At 47.3% G+C, this 27,522-nt stretch overlaps 1 protein-coding gene and 1 long non-coding RNA gene across 5 annotated transcripts in view; one reads left to right on the top strand and one right to left on the bottom strand.

Moving 5' to 3' along the window:
* The window catches only part of Tmcc1 (transmembrane and coiled-coil domain family 1), a 175,448-nt gene extending 174,155 nt beyond the window's left edge, over positions 1-1,293 (bottom strand). The window contains exon 1 of one of the 3 annotated variants that reach the window (XM_046425436.2): positions 1,180-1,293. The gene's annotated coding sequence lies outside the window, so the exon portion shown is untranslated. The remainder of the gene's footprint in view (positions 1-1,179) is intronic. The other 2 variants (XM_046425434.1, XM_046425435.1) reach the window with 2 other exon arrangements.
* A 233-nt stretch (positions 1,294-1,526) lies between these two features.
* LOC124079730 (uncharacterized) lies at positions 1,527-27,522 on the top strand. Of its 2 annotated transcripts, XR_009225043.1 has the most exons (4): positions 1,527-1,576; positions 3,649-3,748; positions 23,257-23,332; positions 25,480-27,522. It is a non-coding gene; the product is annotated as an uncharacterized LOC124079730 (long non-coding RNA). The 2 variants fall into 2 exon arrangements; XR_009225042.1 differs by lacking the exon at positions 25,480-27,522 and having other exon boundaries at positions 23,257-23,926.

Genomic DNA, 27,522 nt, shown 5'->3' with positions numbered 1-27,522 from the left:
AGATAAGGGTTTGGCTTGAGCAATCACTTCCAAAAATTGAAGAGACTGGACAGAAGGTATGTACAAATCCAACTTTTGTTTTATTTTAAAGTAGCCTACTGTTTTTTCAAGATCTGGAATGGTTTAGCTTTTTTTTTTTTTAACAGTAAGCTAAAAAAAAAAAAAAAATCATAAAGATGCTTAGGGCACAGGTACCTCTGACGAGTAAGTCAGACTTCTAGAATCACTTTGGATGGGAGGCCAGGGTCCACTTCTCTAACAAGTCAGGATGGAGGCAGCCTGCAAGCACAAGCTAGGATCTACCAAGCCTCAGGTAGAATGTGTCACCAAAGCAAAAGAGAATTGTCCAAATTGCTCAAGTGGCCAAATGCCTCTAGAGGAACTCGAGCAACAGAATCACATGGTGGATCCTCACCATCCATGCTGTTAAGGGATGAATCCAGCCAGCCCCTGGACCACCAGCACACACACCTTCCCTTAGGCTGCAGAAGCAGGGATGTGCAAGCCACAGAGGGATCTCTGGCCTTTTGGGGGGAGGTGTGACTCACTTCTTCGCCCCCTTCCCTCTTTCTAAAAAAAGGGGTTCACAAAGGGCACCCTGGGGCCAAACCCAACCAGCCGGGACCCACACCCCACTTCGCACCACCCCGTGCTCCCCAGGACGACGGGCTCCCTCCTCCCCGACAAAACAAGTTCCAAATCAAAACAAAAGGCACAGAACTGGTTTCAGGTGGCAACGGCCTGAGCCCCGGTGGCCAACTTCTGGGGACCAAGGCGACCCGGGGCTCCGAGGACCTCAGACCCCCGCCCCCACGGGAGCCGGCTCCCGACCGCTCCGTCCTCGGGCCTCGGCCCCAGTCCTCTCGGCCCCTGCCTCACCTCAGCCCCGGGGCTCAGGAAGGGGGTGCGGTGAGGGGTGGGCGAGGGAGCCCCGGGGCCGACCTGACAGGACACCGAGCCGGGGACAGAAAAGAGGCCCAGGGGTCGAGCCCTAGGCCCGGGGCTTCGACGCGAACCGGGGCGACCGAGGGTCTGAGCCGCGCCAGGCCGCGAGCGGGAGGCCGAGCCCACAGCAGCGGCGGCGGCACCGGGCCCCGCTCCCGCACCGCACTCTTCCCCCCACCCGGCCGAGGGGCCGCCCGTGAGGGGACCGCGGCCGCGACGGGGGCGCTCACTCACCGGCGGGGAGGGGAGGAGCAGCCGGCGTCTCCGCCAGCGCCGTCGCTCGAGCTCAAGCGCCGGCTCCTGCCGCTGCAGCCGCCGCGCCGGGTCCATCCCCCCCAACCACCCCCCTCCCGGCCCTCCCCCCGCGCCGCTACCGCCGCCGCCGCTGCCGCCTTCACCCCGGCGCGGGAGCGCGAACCGGCGCGAGGGAGCGAGAGCGCGCGCGCCACCGCCACCACCGCCGCCGCCGCCCACAGCCTCCGCCCCCGGCCGACGGCGCCTGCGCGGAGGCGCGCGCACGCCGCGAGGGGGCGGAGCCGAGGGCTATATAAGCCGACGCCCCACCCACCCTGGTCCGCCCACCCATGTGGTGCCTCTGGGCGGCTGCAGGTGTGTCGCGGAGCGGTTCCAGGTGAGCGTCTCCCGACCTAAAGCTGCGGGAACCGAGCTCCTGAGGGAGAACCCCATTTCTGGAGAACGACGCCCTTGAGCAGCGCAGTTTTGTGCGGATTTCTGGGTGACGCTCCGGCTCCCGCGTTTCTGCTCCCTACCTTAGCCTCGAAGGCCTTCCTTCCGCCTAGCGGGCTGCTGGGAAAAGGGCAAAGGCTGTTATTTTACATCAGATATAAGAACTTAACTGCTGAAGAAATCGCAAGCAGCCAGCACCAGCCCGTCCTTTGATTTTTTATTTTATTTTATTTTATTTTATTTTATTTATCTGTAGGTGTTGCCCAGGATCGAACCCAGTGCTTCTGTGTGCTAGGCAGGTGCTCTACCCCTGAGCCACAACCCCAGCCCAGCCCAGCCCCTCCTTTTATTATTCCCAATTTCCCCATTTTTTTTTTTTAGGTCATCACTTAGGTATTGAGGTTTCTTCCATGTCGGAGGAGCTGGGAGTCCTTGGCCTCCTGAAGTCTTGAGAGCCGATGGAGAAGGAAAACGTGCATGGGGGAATCAGACAAAATCAAATTTGAAATTAGTAATCCCTCCTCTGAGAGATCTATGGTGCTGGGACAACCTTTATGGGGGAGACTAGTCGAGAAGGTTGGGGCTACAATCCAAAAGCCGAACGGGAAGGGCTAACTTGGTGGGAGGGTGGACAGTATCAACATTGCCAGAAGGGGCGTTGAAAGACCTCCCCGAATGTGGAGCAGACTGAGTGTAGGAAGAAGTAAGTGATTTGGGACTTTGAGAGTTTGAGGAACCCTTTGAGGATTTTTCCAGCATGGTCACAGGGAGTGTAACTTGAACGTTATATCTCTTTTTAAATGATTGCTCAGCAGTGGAGGGTTAAATGGTCTCAGAGTTGGAGCAGGAAGGCCAGTTAGCCAGCCACAGAGTATGTCATCAAGGCAAGAGAGGAGGGCGACAGTAGGGAAGAACTCTATTTAGCAAGTAAAATGGCAGGCTTATGAATGAATGGTGAAGGAGTGAAGGTAGGTAGCAAGATTGACTCCAAGTTGAGGTCATAGGAGATTCATTTATAGATTTCAGAAGCATCGAAGGACACCCCTGAGAAAAGTGACCCCAAATGATTGATCAATCTAAATGTAAAAGCTAAAACTATTAATTTTTAGAAGAAAACACAGAAAAAGTCTGACTTCAAGGTAGGCAAAATTTTTTCTAGCATACAAAAAGCATGAATCATAAATGAGATGATTGACAGATTGAGCTTTTTCAAAATGAAGTTTTGCTCCTGGAAGAACACTATTAAGAAAAGGAATCCAGAGGCTGGCCTGGTGACCCACACCTGACATCCCAGCTACCTGAGAGGCTAGAAGCAAGAGGACTGCAAATCTGAGGCCAGCCTGGGCAAGTTAGCAGCACCTTGTCTCAAATAAACCAGTTAATGAAAGGGCTGGGGATGTAGCTCAATATTAAAACACCCCTGGGACCAATCCTCAGTACTGGAAAAAAAAAAAAAAAAAAAGGCGAATGGAGGTGGGGGGGCTGTAGAAGAGGGGAGGACCAGGAGGAGCACATAGATTTTAAACATGGGAAATTTGGGTTGGGGGTCTAGGTCATTGGTACCACACCTGCTTACCATCCCAGCACCAAAAATACATGAGGGGGGCAGGGCGGGGAGTATGCCCATGCTGTTTTGAAAACATTATCTAAATTGTTCTGATTTGGGTGAGGCAATATTTAGCCTTCAGACATTTACTAATTAATTTTAAGCATATGAAAACTGGAACATTATTTGGCAAAATTTGGTATCATCAAATTAGAATATTTATGCAGAAAACAAACATCACCAAAAAAAAGGAGTACATTTTGTTACTCAGGTTGATATACAAAGCCCATTATAGTAATTAAAATGTTAACAGATTCTGTCAAAGAAATATTTTGGACTAAAGTAAGAAATGGTAAAATTGCTCTTTATTTTAGATGAAGGTATCTAATGCTTGATATGAGCCACTTAGCCTCATATAATAATTATGGTTAGTGATAAAGATTGCTAAACTCTTTTTTTTTTTTTAATAGGAAAAGACATTTGGGGCTGGGATTGTGGCTCAGTGGTAGAGTGCTTGCCTAGCATGCGCCAGGCCCTAGGTTCGATCCTCAGCACCACATAAAAATAAAGGTATTGTGTCCAACTACAACTAAAAAAAAATTAAAAAATAGGAAAAGATATTCAACAAAGATTTACTGGTTAAGAAAAAAACAAGAAAAAATGCTCAATGAAATTAACCAAATGATGTTATGTGCATTTTAAATATGTAATAACATGTCCCACTATTATGTGTAACTATAATGCAACAATAAAATTCTTTTGTTTAAATAAAGCAGGGGACACTAGAGAAGAATAGCCTTACCTTAGATTAGGTAGAGGGAAGTGAGGGGAGGGGAGGGTGATGTGGGGATAGGAAAGATAGTAGAATAAAACAGACATTATTACTTTATGTATATATGTGACTGCATGACCAATGTGATTCTACAACGTGTACATTCAGAAAAATGAGAAATTATATCCCATCTATGTATTAGCATACAAAGTGTATAAATGCATTCTACTGTCATGTATAATAACTAATTAAAACAAAAATAAGGGGGCTGGAGTTGTGGCTCAGTGGTAGAGTGCTCATCTAGCACGCGTGAGGCACTGGGTTCCATCCTCAGCACCACATAAAAATGAAAAAAAGATATCATGTCCACCTACAACTAAAAAAAATATATTAAAAATAATAAAAAATTATTTTGTTTAATGTTCAACATCAAGAATCCCAAGGGAAATGTAATTGAAACCTTAGAAAGATAGCAGTAAATTTAAAGGGCTGGGCTGGGGTTGTGGCTCAGTGGTAGTGAGTTTGGTAGTTTGCCTAACACATGTGAGGCAATGGGTTCAACCGTCAGCACCGCATAAAAATAAATCAACAAAATAAAGGCATTGTGTCCATCTACTACTAAAACAAAAATTTATTTAAAAAAAATTTAAAGGGCTAAATTAAAGATGGACCAGACTAAGTACTGGCAGGGGTGTAGAATTAGAAATTCACACACACTGGTAATGGAAAAACAAAAAGGAACAACTGTTTTAATCACAGTTTAGCAGTTTCTCTTAAAAATTGGGCAGGCATGGGGGCACACACCTGTAATCTCAGTGACTCCGGAGGCTGAGACAGGAGGTTCACAAGTTGGAGGTCAGCCTTAGCAACTTAACAAGACTCTCAGCAGGTAAAGCATCCCTGGATTCAATCCCCAATACCAAAAGGCCAACGAACAAACAAATTAAACATTCAACTACCCTGTGACTTGGACACTACAGTCTGAATTCTTAACAAGAAAAAGGAAACAATAATAAGAAAAAATATATGTTCGGCATGAGCTTTATTTGCAACAAAAACTAACACAAATGTTCAAAATCTGATGAATGAATAAATAAATAGTGGTATGTCCACAGGATAGAATACATTCAGCAATAAAAAGAATGATGTACTTACATAAACTTTGTTGATTAATCTCAAAATAATTACAGAACATGAAGAAAACCAAAAAAAAAAAAAAAAAGCAAACATTTTAAGGATTCTAATCATGCAAAATTATAGAAAGCACAAAACATCTATTGTAAAGAAAAACGAGTGTATAATCTCGCTTCTCTGGGAAGAGAGATTATAAGGCATGGTGGGACATCCTTCTCATCCCAGTTTGTGAGGCCAGGAAGAACACTCGAGGCCAGCCTCAGCAACTTAGCAAGGCCCTAAGTAATTTAGTGAGACCCTGTCTCAAAAATAAAAATAAAAAGGACTGAGGATGTGGCTCAGTGGTTAGTGCCCCTGGTACAAAAAAGAAAAAAAAAACAACTATTGTTAAGCATGAGATGAGAAAATTGAATTGGAACTATCATGCCAGCAAAAATTCAATTACAAAGAGTATGCAGTCCTCTTTGTTATGATAATATTAATAAAGGATACAGATTGTAAAATACCAGCCAAAATTCGACTTTCAAATCTCTCAGTTGGTTAGCTTTGTACTGGCTGGGTATGACGCTTTAAGTAAATCTGATGATTAAGTCAAATGATACACAAAAAGAATTCCATGTACCAAAAAAAAACTTAAACATGCATAATGATCTCAAAAATCTCAGAGTAAGACATTCTCAGGGGGAAAAAAAATTATTGGTCTTGGTGATGCGCCCCTGTAATCCTAGCTCCTCAGGAGGCTGAGTTAGGAGGATTGTAAGTTTGAGGCCAGCCTCAGCAACACAGAGGGACCCTGTGTCAATATAAAAACTAAAGAGGACTGGGGACTCAGTGATAGAGCACTCCTAGGTTCAATCACCAATATGGCCAAAAAAGAAAATTCTTTGAAGAAAAACTAAGTAATGATGCTTACAAAAAATAGATTACTGGGGCTGGGGTTGTGGCTCAGTGGTTAGAGCACTTGCCTAGCACATGGGAGGCACTGGGTTCGATCCTAAGCACCACATAAAAATAAATAAATGAAATAAAGGCATTGTGTCCATCTTCAACTAAAAAAAAAATTTAAATAGATTACTGATTTTAAAACAACTTGTAAAATGTCTTGACTTTCATTTCACTCTCCCTAACATAGAAAACACTAGAAAAAGATTTCAATTGCAACTCTATTATCCCACCTATGATATAAAAACTAAATTTTCAAATCAATTTCTTCTTTATCTACATTAAAAACTGCAATGTAATTTTTTTATGTGTGTGTGGTGCTAGGAATTCAATGCTGGGCAAGTCCTCTACTACTGAGATACATCCCTGGCTCCTACATTATCATTTTTAAAATAAATTACAGAAGCTGGCAATGTAGCTCAGTGGTAGAGCACATTCTTGACATGCAAAAGGTCCTGGATTCAATCCCCAGCAGCCCCACCCCAATCCCACAAAATAGTTTACAATAATGAAAGAAACTAAGGCCTTTTTCGATCTTCTAATATAAAACTTCACTATTCCCAACATGGTTTCTAAGCTGGATGTGGAGGCACATGCCTGTAATTCCCACTATTCAGGAGGTTGAAGCAAGAGGATTGCAAGTTTGAGGCCAGCCTCAGCAACTGAGCAAGGCCCTAAGCAACTCAGCAAGACCTTGTCTCAAAAAACAAAACAAAACAAAAAAAAAACCACAATGTGGTTCCAGGACCAGCAACATTAGCATCATCTAGAAATGGGGCAAACTCTCTGTCCCCTTCCAGATTGGCTTCAAAGTCTTCCGGGACATAACTTGGTAGCTGAGTGCTTTTGTGGTGTGTGTGAGGCTCTGGGGTTCCAACCCCAGCACTGCAGGAAAAAAGACAGGCAGGCAGAAAGAAAGGAAGGAGGGAGAAATGTAGCTTCACAAAATTAAAATTCAGTAGAAACTAATTAAGATTTAGAGTGACCAAAAAAGACTGTTATATCTACTGACCATGATACAGAGAACCCAGTGACTCAGGAGGCTGAGGCAGGAGGATCAAAAGTTCAAGGCCAGCCTCAGCAGCTTAGTGAAACCCTAAGCAACTTAGCAAGACCCTGTCTCAAAATAAAAAAGGGCTAGGGATATGGCTCAATGGTAAAGCACCCCTGGGTTCAATCCCCAGGACCCAGACCCAAAGAATTTATTTCCATGTCAGCAAGACAAATAACTGTTAGATAACAAATCATCATATGCTAAGTGACTTCTAATTTCTAATTATTTTACTAGTTTATCTCTCTCACCTCAGGGCCTTTGCTTCAGCTGTTTCCTGGGTCTGTATAACTTTCTGTCCAACAGAGGTGACCTTTTGGTGCTCAGCTTAAATGTCATTTCATTGGGGAAGTCTTCCCTCACCCCACAGCAAAGGTCAGCTTCTCCCATGATGCACTTTCAAAACATCCTGAACTTCTGTTTTCTTATCCCCATAAGCATGAAACTTCCCCTTAAATCTCTTCCTTCTTCTCTGGACAGTGAACTCCTTGAGTGCAGGGACTTTATCTCTGCCATTCTGAATCCACTGACCCTTCATATACCTTTAGGGGCTCCATAAATATTTTTGAAATTCATAAATGAACAAATGATAATTTTATTCTTATTAAATGAAATATAACCTGATTGAACCCAAAATGCATGCTGTACCACGGAGCCACATACCCAGCCCCTCTTATTTTTTGAGACAGGGTCTCGCCATTTTGCTGAGGCTGGCCTTGAACTTGTGATCCTCCTGCCTCAGCCTCCTGATTCACAGAAATTAACAGGCCTGTGTCACAGCACCAAGCAGATGAGACCTCCTGCCTCTCAGGCACAGGTATGAATTGGAAAACTACAAGCAGTAAGTGAATATATACATGTAAAGGACTTGGATACCTATTGTTGCAAGAGTATCATGCAAATCAAGAGTATTGGGGACAATATTAGATTTGGCAGCACACACTTGTAATGCCAGCTACTCAGGAGACTCAGGCAGGAAGATCACAATTTCCAGACCAGCCTGGGCAACTTAGCAAGACTCTGTCTAAATAAAATAAAATAAGGGTGGTGATGTAGCTCAGTGATAGAGCACCTACCTAGCCCTCAGGAGGCCCTGGATCCATTCCTCAGTATTGAAAAAAAAAAGGTGGGGGGAACCCTCAATATTTTTTTGAGTGGGAGAAAGTAGACACAATGTGTGATTCCATGAAGTTCAAGGACAGGCAGAACTCACAAATGAGAACCAGGTTTGATGGCACAGACCTGTAATCCCAGCAGCTCAGGAGGTTCAGGCAGGAAGATCACAAATTCGAGGCCAGCCTCAGCAACTTAGCCAGGACCTGTCTCAAAATAAAACATAAAAAGGGCTGGAGATGTGGCTCAGTGATTAAGCACCCCTGGGCTCAGTCCCCAGTACCACCACAACACCACCAAACTACCAGGAAAATGGAGGTAGATCAGATTAGTAAGGGGTGACTGCAAGGGGTCAAAGGAGTTGAGGTGCATTGTGGTTATACGGCCCAGTGTGTACATAGAAATACATCTGAAATACGTGTGCATGCTGCTGTGCTGATACACACCTACACCCGGAAACCCAAGTACTCAGGAGGCTGAGGCAGGAGGATAAGGCATTTTATTGAGACCCTGTCTCAAAATTTGAAAAAAAAAATAAATAAAAATAAAAAACATCAAAAAGGGCAGGGTTTGTAGCTCAGTGGTAGAGCACCCCTGAGTTCCATCTCCTGTACTGTAAAATAGATGATTAATTTTAAAAATAAAATTTGCACACTTTGGACAGGGGATGTGGCTTGGTAGTAGAGCGCTTACTAGGCCTGGCTTCCATTTCCAGCACTGGAAAAAAAAATTATATTAAGTACACAAATCCTTTTATGGGGGGTTGTAGGGGGTGGCATGCTGGGAATCCAGCCAAAGGCCTCAGAGGTGCTAGGCAAGCACTCTACCACTGAGCTATACCCACAGCGGTACTGTATGCAATTTATATCTCATTAAAAATTTTTTTTTGGTAGCTGGGTGTGGTGGCAAATACCTGTCATCCCAGCAGCTCGGGAGGCTGAGGCAGGAGGATCTCGAGTTCAAAGCCAGCCTCACCAATGATAAGGAGCTAAGCAACTCAGTGAGACCCTGTCTCTAAATAAATATGAAAAGAGGCTGGGGATGTGGCTCAGAGGTCCAGTGCCCTTGCATTCAATCCCAGTATCATCTTTTTTTTTTTTTTTTTGGTACCCAAGGGCACTCGACCACTGAGCCACATCCCCAGCCCTATTCTGTATTTTATTTAGAGATAGGGTCTCACTGAGCTGCTTAGGGCTTTGCTAAATTGCCTAGGCTGGCTTTGAACTTGTGATCCTCCTGCCTCGGTCTCTTGAGTCGCTGGGATGACAGGTGTGCACCATCACGCCCGGCTCATTCAAAATTTTTGACATGGGCTGGGGCTATAGCTCAGTGGTAGAGTCCTTGCCTTGCATGTGTGAGGCACTGGGTCTCATCCTCAGCACCATAAAAAAATAAATAAAGAGATTGTGTCCATCTACAACTAAAAAGATATTAAACAACTTTTTTTTTGAGAAAAGAAATGGATCAAGAGCACTCTTTTTCTGTTGGCATAGAGAAGACTCCTCAGCCTCTCCCCAGGACCTCAGAGGGGAACCTAATATGGTTCAAGCCCCTCCCCTTGTTCCTGCTGATACCCATAAACCACAGCTTCCTGCCACTGACCTGACCTTCACCTGAGACAAGTAGGCCATGTACATGTCCCAGGAGGCCCAGCAGGGTAGATGGGGACAGGAACACAGATGGCTTTATTCATAACCTAAAGACCAGTGTCCTCCGTGGGAATCAAAGCCGATGGACTGAGGACCCTGCCATTCAACAGGAGGGGAACAGAACCCCAACAGTGGCCTTACTGGGGCTCAAGGTGGGAGCGCTGGGGATCATAATCTCAGCTATGTTGGTCTATTTTATTTTCAAGTGGTAGAAATGCAAAGCAACAGGCTTCAAGGACACAAGAGCGACTTATTGGAAGGAGATTGATGTATGTAGGAAAGGTAACCATAGGAAGGGCAGGGTCTCAGCCACCTATGCTCCTAGGACATTCTCTCTGTTTCTGGTCTATATAAACCCCTACAACCACAGAGCCCCCTCCCCAGCCCTATTTTGTATTTTATTAGAGACAGGGTCTCGCTGAGTTGCTTAGTGCCTTGCTGTTGCTGAGGCTGGCTTTGAACTTGCAATCCTCCTGCCTCAGCCTCCCGAGCTGCTGGGATTACAGGCATGAGCCACCGTGCTGGACTTAACTCTTCATTCTTTGTGTAGGTTTTATTCTTTCAATTCAGGAATAACCCTGAAAGAAGAACTCGGCGTTAGGTTGTTGGAGGGAGCTACTCCTGAGAGCTGTAGTAGTTAGTTTTCAGTTATGAGATCCCTATAGCTTTATGTGGGCTCTTACTTGCCTATTGCAGGGGAGAATTTAGCTTTATTCCAAAACTCCAGTTTCAGGAGAAAATTGTTGGGTGAGCTACAACATTGGGGGGGCGTGGCCTACCATTTGCTGGTGCAAGGCTGAAGAATGTGGACCATCGCCTAGAGCTGCAACAGGGGGCGGTGTGGCCCATGAGACCTGTAGTGCTGGAGGGTGTGGCCAGATGTTAACAGCTGCAACACAGAGGCCTGCAACTTCACACAGACCCCACATGTCACTACAAGCCGGGAAATCAAGTTTTAGTAGCCCCCCCCATAAGCCTCAATGCTGAATGAACAAAATGTCAAAGGTGACCTTGAAACCAAAGTTTGGAGAGACTGTTGGCAGCTGAGGAGTCCCTGAACTCTGATCAGTGGGATGTGCATAAGGTTCCAAGACTCTGAAGCTGAGAACTTGGGCAGCTCTTCATCCATTCATTCCTGGTTCTGAATTTGAAGAATGAAATTCTTGGGTAAAAATGAGTGAGTGTAATAGATTCATTAAAAAAACCAAGCCGGGGGTGGTGGTGAACGCCTGTCATCCCAGCAGCTCGGGAGGCTGAGGCAGGAGGATCGAGAGTTCAAAGCCAGCCTCAGCAATAGCGAGGCCCTAAGCAACTCAGTGAGACCCTGTCTCTAAATAAAACACAAAATAGGGCTGGGGATGTGGCTCAGTGTCGAGTGCCCCTGAGTTCAATCCCTGGTACCAAAAAAAGAAATAAATAAGGCACATTTGAACCTCAAGTGCGAGTGGGGACCTACAGAGCTGATTTTCTCCATTGAGAGAGCTACTCTGGGGTTTTATGTACCACTTTTATCATAGCTGTTGGTTCCAATTCCGATTTGGGTTTGGAAAACTAATAATCCTATTAGCCCTGTCTAGATTTGCCTTCCATTTTCTCCCTGCTTAGGGGAAATGAGAGATTGAAATAATTGAATTGCATGTATTTGGTGGAGGCGGGGAGGCTGTGGAGCTGCACTGCTGCACAGAGAGCCACTTGAAAGGACTCCACGGTTGCTCCAAAATTATGCTAATTCAGATTTGGAAATGTACAAATGCTGTTGGTTGATGAGTCCCAGCTTGGGTCTGCCCTACTTCCATTTTCTCCTAGCTGATGAGGAAGGCGGGTAAGGTCTTCAGACAGGGATTTCTGCAGCAGACTGAGCCATGCAAATATGTCACCAAAGAAGAGTGACCTCCCCAAGGAAGGTCAGATAGAAAATAAACCGATAAAAACATGTTCTGCATCATGTCTTTGTGGAATTGCAAATTCTAACAAGATAGCTCCTACGTACCTATCACAATGACCAAAACCCATCACGGGCAACACCAAATGGCAACATGGATAGAGAGCTGCAGGAATTGTCGTTCATTGCTGGTGGGAATGCAAAATGACCCAGCCACTTGGGAAGGCCGCTGGGCAAGTTCTTTCAAAAAGAAACCTTCTCTGATCATCCGATCATCAAATGCACTCCTCAGCACATACCCAAAGGAGTTGAGAACCTGCTTCCACAGAAAAACCTGCACAGATACTCAGAACAACCCCATGAATTACCAGAATTTTGACCCAGAGAGCCTAGAGAAGAATAAAGGGTGGTGCATTCAGACAATGGAATATTTATTATTCAGCACCAAAAAAGAAATCAGCTCCAAGAAAAGACACGGAGGAGACTTGAATGGATATTATGAAGGAAGCCAATTTGAAAAGGCCATGTTCATGATTCCAAGTATATGACCTTCTGGCAAAGACAAAATTTTGAAGGCAGAAAGAGGAGGGCTCTCCCGCTGCCAAGTCACACAACTGATCTACTTGTCCCTGCTGAGAAGTGGCAGCAGAGCTATGGAATGGGGCAGCAGTGGCCAGAGTGCGTTGGAGCATCTGGATGCCTGGACCTGGCCACACACCACTGCAGGCCTGAGGCATGGCGAACACAAGCCAAGGTGTGCCAACCTGTCACCTGGGCACTCTACGGACACCTGCTACAGAGGCCTGCTCCATGCAGTGCTACAGACCAAGCCAAGACCTCAAGTTTCTGCTTTCTGACCTGGGGCCACACAGAGGGAGTGGGGCTAGATGAGGAAGATTCCAAAAATCTGGACCAATAGCATCAGTAGGTTTCCAAACACTCATTAGCACAAGTCCGAACCAATCGTACTGGTGCTTTTTCCAAACCCTAATTATAGTGAGACAGTAGATTTTGCATTTTACAGGCAGGTGACAATCTGCACAAGACAGATAACTTCTGCATACCAGCAATGTCACAACTGTGTCACTGTGTCCTGCAGGCAATACTGTCTAAATATGCAGGTATTTGGCCAGCTACACCTACCAGTCTTGCAACTCCCTTTAGAACATGGGATAATTCAACTGAAGCAAAATTCTCCACTTCGGATGGTGGGTTAAGGTTGCAAGACTGAATTCTACCAGGACTTGCGAGATTATGTTTCAAAAGGAGACCAAAACCAAGAAACAAGGCCAAGATATTCCAGGGCAAAGCTCAATCTCCCAAAGTCCTAGACTAAAATCTGCCCTATGCACCCAGGCAACTCCATGTAGGGGTTTATATAGCCCCTGGCTCACTGCTATTGGTCCAAACTTATGCTAATTAGGGTTTGCAAAAAGCACCAATGCAATTGGTTCAAAATTATGCTAATTAGGGTTTGGAATCCTGCTAAAGCTATTGGTCCAAATTTTGGGAATCGTGCTCAGCAATTGGTCAACTCTCAAGTCATGACCTCGCTTCCCATCTGCCCCACTCTGTGTGGCCCCAGGTCGGGAAGCAGGATCTTGGTTTGGTCTGTAGCCCTGAGTGGAGCCGGCTTCTGCAGCAGGCGTCTAAATAGTGCACAGGGCTGGGGCCCAAGGATGACAGGTTGGCGCTCTTTGGCTGGCCTGGGTGCTGGCTCGCCGTGCCTCAGGCCTGAGGTGCCTTTGTGGCAGGATCCACGCCGCCAGGCACTCCAACCCACATGGCCGTGGCCCCCACTCCACTACCTACCATAGCTTCTCGCCTCCAGCCGTGGCACTACCACTGAGCTACCTCCGCATATTTTTCTTTTCTTTATTTTTGGTACTGGAGACGGAACTCGGGCTTATTTCACCACTGAGCCACATCCCCAGCCATTTTAATGTTCTATTTTGAGACAATGAATCCCTAAGTTACTGAGGCTGACCTCCAACTTGCAATCCTCCTGCCTCAGCCTCCTGAGCCGCTAGGATTACAGAGGCAAGCCCCTGCACCCTGTGGGCTAGTGCATTTTTAAAGTGAGTTATCTTTCTTACGTTTAAGCTTTAAAATGATACTTTGGGATAAGTACTATTATCACTGTTTTTCAGATGAGAAAACTGAAGTTCAGATATTCCCCAAGGACCCCCCCACACACACACATACACACATAATGCCAAAGACCATCCAAAGGACTCAACCTCTCACTTCCTGACCTGCCAGGAGGAAATGGAATGGGAGCAGAACTGAATGGAAGTCAGGACTCCAGATCTAACCAATAGCCTTAGTAGGTTGCCAAAAATTTGGACCAATAGTGTTACATTTCCAAACCCTAATTAGCATAAGTTTGGACCAATAGCAGTGAACCAGGGGCTATATAAACCACTAGACTCGAAGATTCACAGTAGGGCTTCAATACAGTGTCTAGCATTGATTTTGTGAGGGTGAGTTCTCCGTGTTGATTGGCTTGGCTGGGCCTTGGTTGCCTTGGGGTTTTTAGATATTTTTTTTCTAAAGGGATAAGGGTTTTACCATGTTGCCCAGGTTGATCTTTTATCCTGGGCTTCAGAGATTCTCCTGCCTCAGCCTCCTGAGCAGCTGAGATGAAAGGCAGGGCTTCTGCTCCCAGCTCTTTGTTCAGGTCTAATAAATATACCCTGACACATGTTCACTATAATTGTATTATTTGGAACGGGTCCCTCACCCTAAAAATCTCATATGAGTTTCACCTGTTCACTTCTTGCTTCCTGGATGCATGGTAAAACTTCTATTCCTTCTGAAACCAAAGGGGAGATATATATGTATTTATAGATGCACACAACACCTGTATTTATTTTTATGTGGTGCTGAGATCAAACCCAGTGCCTCACAAGTGCCAGGCAAGTGCTCTACCCCTGAGCCACAACCCCAGCCCAGAAACAAGTTTTGATGTGAAACTTGGCTTCACAGAACATACAACAAACATTAAGTGTCCACTCTGGACTCTGGGGGATTTTGATGTCCTGGTGTAGGCTCATTCCTGTAACAGATGGGCCACTCCAGGGGACTGTGTGACAGAAGGAGAGGTGTTTATGGCCTGGGAGCAAGAAGAATGTGGGGAATTTCTTCTTCTCAATTTTACTATGAAACAAAACTAAAACTGCTCTCAAAAATTAGTATCTAGTGTGTCTGTAATCTCTGTGATGGAAGAGGCTGAGGCTTGAGGATCGTAAGGTCAAAGCCAGCCTCGACAATTTAGTGAGGCCCTAAGCAACTCAGTGAGACGTTGTCTCTAAATAAAAAATAAAAAGGGCTGGGGATGGGGCTCTGTGGTCAAGTCCTCTGAGTTCAATCCCTGGTAAAAACAAATAAATAAACAATAAATTAAAAATAAGTATATGCTAACAAAAAATATATTAGCTCATGATTGATACATAACATATTCAGTAACTGCTAGTTTTTATGATTGTTATATTTATTTAACACATCCTACTCAGCTCTGATATGCTATGGTCCCATGATGGTAAATGAGAGAATGTAATAATTTTAAAAAATCATAAAAATATGCCCCATTCCATTTTTATTTTAAACCCCTAGGCTTAAATCACCTTAGACCAATGGAAAAAGAGTACCTTAAGAAACCAAGGCAGTTGAACTGCATGGTTTGAATTCTGACTTGTCACTTACAAACTGTGTGACCTTGGGCAAATTATTAAGTCTCTCTGTGCCTTGGGGTTGTTTTTTGCTCCCCTCTTTTCAAATGAATGGTTTTGTACCACTCTCACAGGAATGTTGTGTAGATTAAATGTGTTAAAGTTACATAAGACAGGAACAGGTACATAGCAAGCATTTTTTTAATTTGCTGATAGTATGTTAGATACATAGAGACTGAGGCACAGAGACATTAGGTCACTTGCTCAGGATTACACAGCTGGGAAATGGCAGGACTGGGATTAAACCTCAGATACTCTCTGATGACAGATGGACAGGTGTGTAGGCAATTGCAGAGGAACTAAGTGCTAACAAAGAGCTTAGATCTGTGACAACTCTTAGGAGACCTTTGTGCATGTCTGAGGGTTTGGAAGACTTTCAGGATCAGAGGGTGCCCAACCAGTGGCTTAAAGGATGAGACAAGTAACCAGAAGGGAGCAGGAGAGAGCAAGAGTCATATGTAAATGACCAGGGATGAGGTAGAACAGTGGAGAACAGCAAACCATTCAGGGTGGATGCGTCATGGAAAGCAACCTGGGGCTGGGCCTGGTGGCGCACACCTGTAATCCCAGCAGCTCAGGAGGCTGAGGCAGGAGGATTTTGAGCTAATCTCACAATTTGAGTCCCTGAGCAAGTTAGCTAGAGCTTGTCTCAAAATAAAATATAAAAAAGGGCTGAGGATGTGGCTCAGTGGTTAAGTGCCCCTGGGTCCGATCCCTGGTACCAAAAAACAAATTTAAAAAAGAAAGAAAGAAATTAAACTGGGATATGATAGCAGACATAGCTTATCATAGTTTGTGGGGGCCCAAGGGACACTTCCTCCCCTGAAAGTGTGGTTTTCAAGCCTTCTCAATAGACAGGTCCTCCTCTGTCCTTTATTTTTTATTTTGAGATAGGGTCTCACTAAGTTGCTTAGGGCCTCTCTGAATTTCTGAGGCCGGCCTCCTGCCCCAGCCTCCCTAGTCCCTGGGATTACAGGCACATGCCACCGTGTTCAGCGTCAGATAAAATATTTTTTTTTTTACTTATTTATTTTTATGTGGTGCTGAGGATCGAACCCAGGGCCTCGCACGTGCTAGGCCAGCACTCTACCGCTGAGCCACAACCCCAGCCCCAGATAAAATCTTACAGTGATTCCTAGAACACAGACCAAAGCAGAGAAGCTTTAGGTGACAGGGAGATGTGTCTTCAGAGACTCCCCCACCTCCAGCTTTCCTGCCACCCCCTCACATCCATGTAGAACCCCGAAGAACACCCTTTTAAAAGATCCGACCCCATCTCCCATCCCTTAGTTTCACAAAGGAAGAAACGGGCCATGGGGAAGTGAATGGCCACCACCACCCCTGGTGACGAGAGCCAGGACTTGGGATGCCCAACCAGGAGTCTTCTGGCTTTATTCTCTTTGGAAGTTTGTTTTTGTGTGTGACAGAGAAATAAGGGCTTTTTTTTTTTTTTTTTTTTTTTTTTTGGTACTGGGGGTTGAACCCAGGGGTGCTCAACCACTGAGCCACCTCCCCAGCCCTATTTTGTATTTTATTTAGAATCAGGGTTTCACTGAGTTGCTTAGTGCCTCGCTGCTGCTGAGGCTGGCCTCCAACCTGTGATCCTCCTGTCTCAGCCTCCCAAACTGCTGGGATTACAGGCGTGCTCCACCACACAGGGCAAGATCAGGGTTTTGAAGGCTGTTGGGGGAGAGGGGAAAGGCAGGCAGGATAATAAGAAAACCTGTCTTCTTGGGACCGGGGTGTCCCCAGCTGTACACACGGGAGGCCATGAAAGATGACCCCAGAGAAAGCGCTCATCTCTGCACCTTGGATCTCAGACTGTCCCTCCGCATCCCACCCCCGGCCTCTGATTGAGGGGAATGAAAGTTCCCAGGAGGGAGGAGGGAAGCCCGAGGGACAGGTGTCCTGCTGGCGAGGGGTTGATGTGAGCCAACCTGGCAGCTCAGGGTATTTTTAGGCCTCTGTGCTCACCCCTGCCCCTGGGCTGGAGGCAGATTAGACAGAAACACAACCCAAGCGGAGGTCAGTTGGGAAAGAAAGACTTTGAGAAAAAAACCCAGTTTTGATTCCTGTTTTCTCTCAGTGGGGAGGAGCAAAGCCAGGATCCAGGAGGGGGGCTGAGGAGCCTGGGGAGGGCCCTCTCACTCCTGCAAACAGGGCTGTCCTTCTGAGGGTTCCACTTTGGGGGATGTCACCAAGGACAGAGAATATTCCAGAAAAAAAAAAGTGTCTGTATTGAACATGTACAGATTTTCTTTGCCTTGCTATTCTTGCCTTAAAAAATGTAGTATAACAGCTGCCAACAGAGCATTGATATTGCATTAGGTGTTACAGGTCAACTAGGGAGGATTTAAAGTATATAGGAGGCCAGGCACCGTGAGGCTGAGGCAGGAGGATTGCAAGTTCGAGGCCAGCCTCAGCAATTTCGTGAGGTCCTCAGGAGTTTAGGGCAACCCTGACTCAAAATATACAAAGGACTGGGGATGTGGCTCAGTGGTAAAGCAGCCCTGGGTTCAGTCCCTGGTACCAACACACACACACACACACACACACACACACACAGCTAGATGGGTTCTATACAAAGACTGTGCCCTTCTATATAAGGGACGTGAGTATTAGGGATCTTGATATCCTAGGAGGGTCCTGGACCCAATCCCTACTGGATACAGGATACCAAGGAATGACAATACCTCATTTGGGGCTGGAAATTTCTTATCTACCTTCACAAACTCATGCATCTGGCTTATCACCTCCACCACCACTTCCACCTCCACCACCACCACCTAGAACCTCAAATGGCCCCCCAGCCTAATTTGGCTATTATACTATTATTCTTTGCTACCAGGTATTGAACCCAGGGGTGCCTATCCATCACTATTGAGCTACATACCCAGCCCTTTTCATTTTGAGACAGGGTCTATCCAAATTGCTGAGGCTGGCCTCCCATTTACAATCCTCCTGCCTCAGCCTCCTGAGTCACTGGGATTACAGGCATGTGCCATTGCACCAGGCCCTAGCTTTTTAATTTAATTTAATTTTTATTTTTGGACAGTGCTGGGAATGGAACATGGGGTTTCACAGATGCCAGAAAAGCACTAACTCGCTGAGCTAGCCTCAACCCAGCCTTCACCACCAAACTTCTAACAGCCTCTGTAACCCGCCTCCTCTGTCCATTCATACCTCTGCTTAGGTTTTTATTTATCTAAGACAACTTTCCAACCCATTTAACCCTCAAGCACCTATACTGTTTTTTAAACGAGGTGCTAAGAATCAAGCTCAGTGAAATCAATAGTGTTTAAGACAGATATTCAAGAAACATGGCAGCTCTTAAGAACTAACCTTAACCCTAAACCCTCAAATGTTCCAGCAACTCACCACCTTCTCTCAAGGTTCTTAACCAGAGCGTTTGAAATATGAAATTCACAAACCAAGACCAAAACTCTCCACCCACAGGTGAGAAACCCACAGCAATATTCTTGCACCCACATCCCCAGCTAAAGGTTTATATAGCACTTGGGTCATTCCCATTGGTCCAAACTCATGCTAATTAGGGTTTGGAATCCTACTAACGCTATTGGTCAGTTCTCAACTGGAGAATTCCATTCAGAGATACCCCACTTCTATTTCCTCCCTGCAGGTCAGGAAGCAGGAGGTTGCTGTCCTGGGACAGTATGTGCTTGCAAGTCGCTGTTGCCCACCCAGGGCCACCAGTCCGGTGCTCCGAGGCTCTGCTGCCGCTTCGTGCAGGGCCCTGGGTTCGATCCTCAGCACCACATAAAAATAAATAAACGAAATAGAAGTATTGTATCCAACTACAAGTAATAAATAAATAAGTAAAATGCATTAGCCCACAAGATACAGTGGGCTATTTCTGTAACCTCAGCGACTCAGGAGGCTGAGGCAGGAGGATTGCAAGTTGAAGGTCAGCCTCAACCACTTAGGGAGACCTTGTCTCCAAATAAAACATTAAAATAGACAGGCATGTGGCTCAGTGGTGAAGCACCCCAGCAGTCAATTTCCAATATCAAAAGAAAAGGAAGATGTGGGGATGTGACTCAGTGGTAGTGACAAGGGTCTGTGGCTATGCACTGGCAGCGGACCTATGGGTCCCTGCTGAGAAGTGGCAGCAAAGTCGTGGAACAGTGGCCCCGAGTAGTTGGGAGCGCCTTGCTGCCTGGGGCCACCACAGGGCACCACCGATGTGAAACACTACCAACCAAGGCTGCCCACCTTTCGTCCTGTGGCCACCAGATATGGACACTGCATGGACGCCTGCTACAGAAGCCGGGTCCATGCAGCGCTACACACCAAACAGACCTCAAGTCCCTGCTTCCTGACCTGGAGCAAGAAGATGGAAGTGGGGCAGACAGTAACCAAATTGGGACTTGAGAGTTGACCAATAGCATTAGTTTCCAAAACTTAGCATAAATTTGGACCAATAGCATTGGTGCTTTTTCCAAACCCTCATTAGCATAAGGTGGGAACAATACCCCTGACCCCAAGGACTATATAAACCCCACAGGAGGCAGGGGAGACTGAGAAACTGTATTATCATTGTTTTAGAAGTCAAAATCCACTGTCATTTCTAAGTCCTAGACTCAGTAAAACCGTGGATTCAATTCTCAGTATCCACCCCCCCCAAAAAAAAAAAACCAACAGTAAGTGCGTGAAAGAGATCCTGAGAATGAAGTTTTTAGATGCGACTGGCACGCAGGGCCACGTTCTCCAATTCTGCTGGTGGGTGGGGGGTCTGCGTGAGGCTGAGAACTGTCGCCTCTGTCAAGGGTACACCATGTCCTCCTGTGGGGCAGCCCCCGGCCGCTCACCATCCATTTCTTCTTTCCCAATTCTTGTGTGAATTTGAAGAACGAAATCCACACTTCAGGATGAGTGAGTACAAGTCCTGGAAAAAGAACAAAGAACCGGGGTGTCCTGTGCCAGAGGGTGACAGCAGGTTTTCTCCCATAGAATGTTCTAGCATGGGACTGCTGGTCTAAACTTATGCTAATGAGGGTTTGGAAAAGTAATAATGCTCTTGTTAGCCCTGAATCCCAGTCAGATTTACCTTACTTCTCTTTTCTCCCTGTTTAGGGGACGCAAGGGATTTAAGTCTGAATTGCACATCTCGGGGGTGTCGGGGTGCTGCGGATCTAGAGCACTGCATGGAGTGTGGTTCTTGGAAAAAGGACTAATATTGGTCTCAAACTATGCTAATTAGGGTTTGAAAAATGACCAATGGGATTGGTTCCATTTTATGCTAATTAGGGTTTGGAGACACGCTATTGGTCCAATTTCATGCTAATTAGGGCTTGGAAACTAGCGCTATTGGTCAACTCTCTAGGCTCCACCCTCATGCAGATCAGGAAGGGAGAGGTAGAGGTCCTCAGCTAGGGCTGCAGCCTTGCCTGGACCCTAACCTGGCTTCTCAGGACGACTGGTTGGCTCACTACTCAGGCCAGCCACCCCTGTATGGCGGGTTCACGCAGCTTGGCAGCCACAGAGCCATGTCACCAGGGCCTCATGCTAGGCAAGCGCTGTACCACTGAGCCACATCCCTGGTACCCTACGCCCCTTCAGAGGTACCAGAAACAGCCCAGGGCAGCTGCAGAGAACTCGCTTTGACCTTCCACACCTGGCCATTTCTCTACAGGGTCTGACAGTCCCTCCAGGCTACAGGACACTGGGTACTTCCCCTCTGAAATAGTCCCCAAAGTTGCCTGGGCCCCAGCTTCTCACAACTACTAAGATCACCCACTTGCTGTGAGAGCTGTTGTCCCCCAGCAATTATTAATAGCGCCTCCTCCCCGTCTCAGAAGTATCCTGTGTCTGGGACAAATTGTTTGGCCACCCGCTTCCTAACCCTCCCCTGGCCAATGGCTGTGGGGAACATCTCAAGCTGTGTCTCCTTTCCTTCTTCCAAGTCACCCGAGTCCAGGTCGGATTTCTTTCACGATTTTTCTGAACGCCCCAGAGAGAAAAAGAAAAAGTGAAATGCGGTCAGCAAATATCTCTGCACCGGCCATGTCCCTTCCCTGGGGGCAGGGCCTGCTGGTTCCTTCTGTCCACCTGGTACAGCATACATAGGACATGCTCCCAGAAATGGGCTGACATTGAATGAAAAGCTATTTATTCCTTCTAGAAGGGAGCTTCTGCTTAATCCCAGGTAAGAGAACACCCTAGAAAGTGTTTTCCCAATTAAAAAAAATAAGCTAGGCCTGGAAGGGTACCTCAGGTGACATGAAGATAAGTTGGGGCTGGAGATGTGGCTCAGGAGTAGAGCACGTGCCTAGCAGGCATGGGGTGCTGGGTTCTGTGCGATAAATGGGACAGCGGGTGGCAGGAGAAAATAAAATGGGTTGGACTTGAGAAGAGATTTTTATTTTTTTATTTTTAGCTACTGGGGATTGAACCCAGAGCACTGAACCACAAGCCACATCCCCAGCCTTTTTTTACATATATGTTTTAGAGACAGGGTCTCACCAAGTTGCTTAGGGCCTCAGTACGTTGTGGAGGCTGACCTTTGAATTTGCAATCCTCCTGCCTCAGCCTCCTGAATCGCTGGAATAACAGGCTTGTGCCACCGTGCCCGGCTTCAGTATGACTTGTGTATAAAACTGGGGAGAGGCGACTCTGGAGACAAACCCCCCACCCCAACTCTGGTCTTTTCTTCCCCCCTCTTCGATACTCTGTGAGCCACACATTTACTGCTTGCTGGTGACACTTTTCTCAGCTGATTTTTCTCTCTGTTCCTGGCCCTTCGGGTGCTCCTCTGGAGCATGACCAGGCCAGGCCCTGCGAGGGCCACATCTGAGCTATAGGAAATCCTCTTATGTGCGCATGTGCGGCTTTGCTGACCTTGGGGATGGAGCTTCCTGCTCTCTGAGCCTCCTCTCTCTTGGGTTTGTTGAGGTGAGACAGAAAAAGTTCAGTGACCTCCATCCTGCAAGGAGCCCATAGACCAGATATAGCCCCCACCAGATACAGGCCCCGCCCCCAACCTTGGAGTTCCTGGCCTCCAGAACTGTCAGAAATAAATCTCCATGCTTTATAACTTTCCCAGTCTCTGGTATTCTGTTACAGCAATGCAAAATGATGCAAGACACAGGGTCCAGTCCCTTTCTGGTCAGCAGATGCTGGGACACTTCATCTCATCCCTTCTGTGGGACCAGGAGTATACAAAAGCAGGGGACTGTCTTGGCCACCACTCGATCTCACCACAGTGGTGACCAATAAAGCTCAGGTGACTGAATAGGCATTTTAGGCTGTGGCCAGGCTCTGGGGTGGGCTGGGGTTCCCCACCTGAGTGCTCAGCACTCCCGTATGATGTCCTTATGACACCCATAGGATCAGTGTCCCTGTTTGCTCATATAATAAGGGAGCTGTCCTGTTCAGCTCTCTCCCCAAGCTCATGAGTCAGGGACCAGGACAGACTACCTTGAGGGCACAATGCCTCTGGCTTGCAGAGATAATGCAAGGAACAGGGGTGTTTGGCCCGGAAAGAGGACGCCTCCAGGTAGAAAGTGACTCTGGACAGCTGTGGTGACCTTGGCTTGGACTCCACTCCTGTCAGGGAGGGGTTTCCTGGTTAGGTCCACTGTCACACCAGCCCGCTGGTCCCTGCCACAAAGCAGTTGCGGAGCCACAGAGTGTCACCTGGCTGGGTCTGAACGTGGGCGACAAGCATCTCCCAGGGCCCTGGAGCCACACAGGCACGGGGACCATTGCTGGGGCCAGCCCAGGTACAACAACCTGTATCACAACCTGGGATTTACCGTATCCTTTTGTTTGTTGATGTTTTCAGCTTCCAGACTCCTCTGATACAGCATGAAACCTATCCTGGTCGAAGTTCAATGCATGCCACCTAACGTGCGGACCAAGTAGGTGCTCAACGAATAACTTAACCACTAGCATTAACTGACAGGAAAGGAGATACCGGGGTCTCCCTCCCCTTTGCAAGGCCTGGAGGTGGTATTCACGGAGTTGCCAAATCAAGATTCTAGAACTGCTTCTCTACCATTCAAATAGTCCCATTTGGGGTTCTGAGGCCACAACCTTGCCACAGGGTTCCGGCGATTTCTGGCTCTCTAGCGACACCTGGTGGCCATACTTAGATCTGCATCTTCAAGAAAACCCCTCCCTATCTTTTAAGTCTCAAACTAAGATGGAGAGAAAGGAGGGGAAATTGAAAAAGTGAAACGGTGACCATGGTGGGTTCTGGGGAAAGCAACTTGGTGGTAAAAGAGGAAACCTAAGTGGTCACCATGGCGCACACCTGTCATCCCAGCAGCTCAGGAGGCTGAGGCAGGAGGATCAAGAGTTCAAAGCCAGCCTCAGCAACAGCAAGGCCCTGAGCAAGTCAGTGAGACCCTGTCTCTAAATAAAGTACAAAATAGGGCTGGGGAGGGGGCTCAGTGGTCGAGGGCCCCTGAGTTCAATCCCTGGTACAAAAAACAAAAGACTTAGAAACCTTTCTTTTTCCTGTGCCTCTTTTTAAATTTCTCTTTTCTTTCTCCTCCTCCTCCTCCTCCTCCTCCTTGGACACTGGGGATGGAACCCAGGGGTGCTCTACCCCATCCCTTTCTACTATTTATTTTGAGATAAGCTCTTGACAGGTGGTAGAGGCTGGCCTCAAGCTTTCGATCCTCCTGCCTCAGCCTCCTCAGTCGCTAGGATGACAGGTGTGCACCATCATGCACTACTGAGATCAGGTTCTAAAAACATTGCACAGACCAAACAATATCTGTCCATGTGGTAAGTTTGGTCCAGAAGCCACTTGTGTGGGACACCTGGTGAGCACGGGACAGGCAAATCCACCTCCCCAACCCTGCTTCAGACCCACCCGCCCAGCCAGCCATCCCCTGGGCACCTCCACAAGGACGACCTTGGGGACTTTCACAATCAACAGTTGCACCTCCATCCATCTTCCTCCCTCCTGATCAGAACCTCTTAGAGACGGGCACCTCTGGCCTCCCCCCTCCCTGTCTCATTTCGTCTCCTAAATCAATCCCTATTCTACGGCGCCCCTCTGTCCGCTCTGTTCCCATGACTCCAGGCCCCCACCATTTTCCAGGGGACCTTCCCCTCACCATCTCTTTCCTCTCTCTCGCTGCCTCACCAGCTCTCCTCACTGCCTTGGTCACTTAAGACCCAACAGAGGAGCAGGATGCTGTGGTGCACACTTATAATCCCAGTGACTGGAGGCTGAGACAGGAGGATCACAGTTTTGAGGCCAGCCTCCACAATTTATCAAAACCCTCAGTAACGGAGCAAGATGCTGTCTCAAAATTAAAATAAGGGCTGGGGATGTGGCTCAGTGGATGAGCACCCCTGGGCTCCATCCCCAGTACCAAAGAAAAAAAGAAAAAAGAAAAGTCACCTGCTGGTGACAGAGTAGCTCCTCCCCCTCTCCTCTTATATTCTTTGTAAAATGGGGGACTTACCTCCGAAACTCCAAAGTGGCTCTTATTTTCCTTCCAAATCTGGCCCCAGATATATATCTTTTTAACCTGCAGAGTAGGATATGAACTTTGAATTCATGGCAAATCTGTAAAAACCAGGAAACTTAGCGTCTAAGACTGGGAACACTTCCGGAGGGTGGGGGGAGAAGTGAGACCCTTTCTCTCAATAAAATGCAAAATAGGGCTGGGGATGTGCCCCTGAGTTCAATCACCAGGTTTGTGCAATACCGATTTTTACCACCAGAGGGAAGCAGAGCTGCAAAGTTGACCTGGGTCCAAAGGGCCCCAGAAGTTCCTCTCCCAGGAACTTGGCTGGGGAAGGGTCAGGAAGCAGGAGGGCCCAGGAGGGCTGGGAACGGTGTCTGACCCTGAGTGAGACACAACTAGGGGTGGCCCGAGGAGGAGCAGCGAAGGTTTATAGAGAAGGAAATTCTGGAGCCAGGCCCTAGCCTCTGCAATAGCTGGGACTTCAGGTGCTTGCTATCACATCTGCTTGATGGTGATTATCTCTTTTTGTTTTGCTTATTAAATGTAACTGAGTTGGTTGTTGTTTTTTTTTAATAAAGTGTCCATTCTGACCCAGACCGCCGATATGCCTTGCCTAAATACCTGCAGCCTGAACACATTCATTCAAAAAGAAATTAGCGCCTGGATGTGGCGGTGCATGCCTGAAATCCCAGCTGCTCAGGAGGCTGAGGCAGGAGGATCGTGAGTTGGAGGCCAGCCTCAGCAACTGCAGAAGGCCAGATGCAGGACGATGGCCACGTGCATCTTAATTTGAGCCACCAGAAACCAGTCTGCAGCCAAGAGGGACAGGATTAGCTTTACCTTTATAAGGCCGATTTGGCCACTGTGGAGGGACAGAGGAGACAGAGAGGCCACCAAGGGGCCACGGAGGTCTTAAGGTGAGAAGCGTGGGGTTGACTGGGAGGAGCTCTTCCTGCCCTGCGCGACAGGCACTTGAGGGGCAGGATGGCAGCACCATCCTCTGCTCTCATATCCTGTTGCTCCAGACCCCTCACCCACCAGAGTCCCCCTCCCTTCTGTGATAATTTCCGGAAGCTTCTCCTAGGGTGACAGGGAGGGGCTCCCACCCCTTCCCACTTCTTGTCTTCCCATCTTCTAAACAACTTCCTGGCCCCCTCAAGCCTTCTCCCTAAATCAGTCAAGACAACCCGGTGCAGGTGTGCACAGCACTTTACAGTTGGCACGCCCACCTCCTCCAGCCTCCCCCACCTGCCTCCAGTCCCCACTCAGTGAATCCCATCGGGGGTTCATTCACTGATTGGGTTGAGGCTCTCATAACCCCATCATTTCTCCTGCAAACCCTCTTGCATCATCTCACACGTGAGCTTTTGGGGGACACCTCCCATCCAGACCGTAACACCCACAATCCTGTTTACTGCTAGCCCCAAGAGACATTTGTGGCACTGCAATTTCCAAGGTGTCCACAGAGACATCTCCCCCTCCACGTTCTCTTCATTCAAGGTGACACTGATTGCTCTCCCTGGAGAGGTGGGGTCTCTGCTTCCTTCCCTAGAATCAGAGTGGCCATGTGACTGTGGCACAAGGAGTGCTATGTGACTTTCGAGCCTCAATCACCCAACACGCACAGCCTCCACCTGTTTCTCTGGGGACACTCGCTCTTGGAGCTCAGCCTCCATGCTGTGAGGAAGCTCAAGTGCCACAGCTAGGACAAGTGTCCCTTTAAAAAGGACCTAAGGTTTGGCCACCAGCCTGTGCTGCTACTGGGAGGTGGTGAATCCTTTGGAAAGTGGGACTAATGGAAAGAAGCGAGGTCATTGGGGACATGTCCTTGAAAGAGATGTTGGGTTCCTTGTCCCTTCCTGTCTCTTTCACTTCTCGGCCACCATGAGGTGGGCAGACATTTCTCCAGTGAGCTCTTGCCATTATTATCACCATAGGCCCAAAGAGATGGGACCAATCAATCCTGGATGCAAACCTCTGAAGCTGTGAGCAAAAACAAACCTTTCCTCTTTTTAAGTTGATTATCTCAGGTATTTTATTACAGTAGCAGAAAGCTGACTAATAGATTATTAGTCCATATGGATAGATCATGGGTGGGTTTTCCAGTCAACACCTTCACCTGTAGTCTCAGGTGTCTACCAGGTATGTGAGTAAAGAAGCCTTTGAACTAAAGCTTTTGGGTTGCAACATGAGAAGTGATCCTGAACAAGAATCACCTTGCCAAACCCACTCAACCAAATCCACTCGGGAGATAACAGTAAAGTGACCATTGCTGCTTCTATACAGTCTAATAATAACAATCTTGTCCAGAGGAAGAAACAGTGTCCATAGTGATAAGTGCGGTGCAGAAAAATAAAACCAAACAAGGGATGGGGAGGCACTGGTATTTCCGTTCAGGGGGTCAAAGGAGGCATCTCTGGTGGTGATATTGAGGATGAATGCAAACTCAGTTCCCAGATTTCCAATAGAGCTGACCTTGAGGCTCATTGGATGGACTTGAGTCATGTGCCTATCCCTGAGCCAATCAGCGTATGTGTGGCTAAAGTGGAGCATTCTGATTGGTCAGACCTGGACCCACCCCAGAACCAGGAGGCGGGAGAACTCAGGCTCGGGGTTCTTCT

Source organism: Marmota monax, unplaced genomic scaffold (assembly GCF_021218885.2).
Source record: "Marmota monax isolate L192 unplaced genomic scaffold, Marmota_monax_Labrador192_F-V1.1 WCK01_AAM20220418_F8-fsc00028, whole genome shotgun sequence".
NCBI lineage: Eukaryota > Metazoa > Chordata > Mammalia > Rodentia > Sciuridae > Marmota > Marmota monax.
Note: the sequence above shows the minus strand (reverse complement) of the source record. Positions and strands in the feature narration are given on the sequence as shown.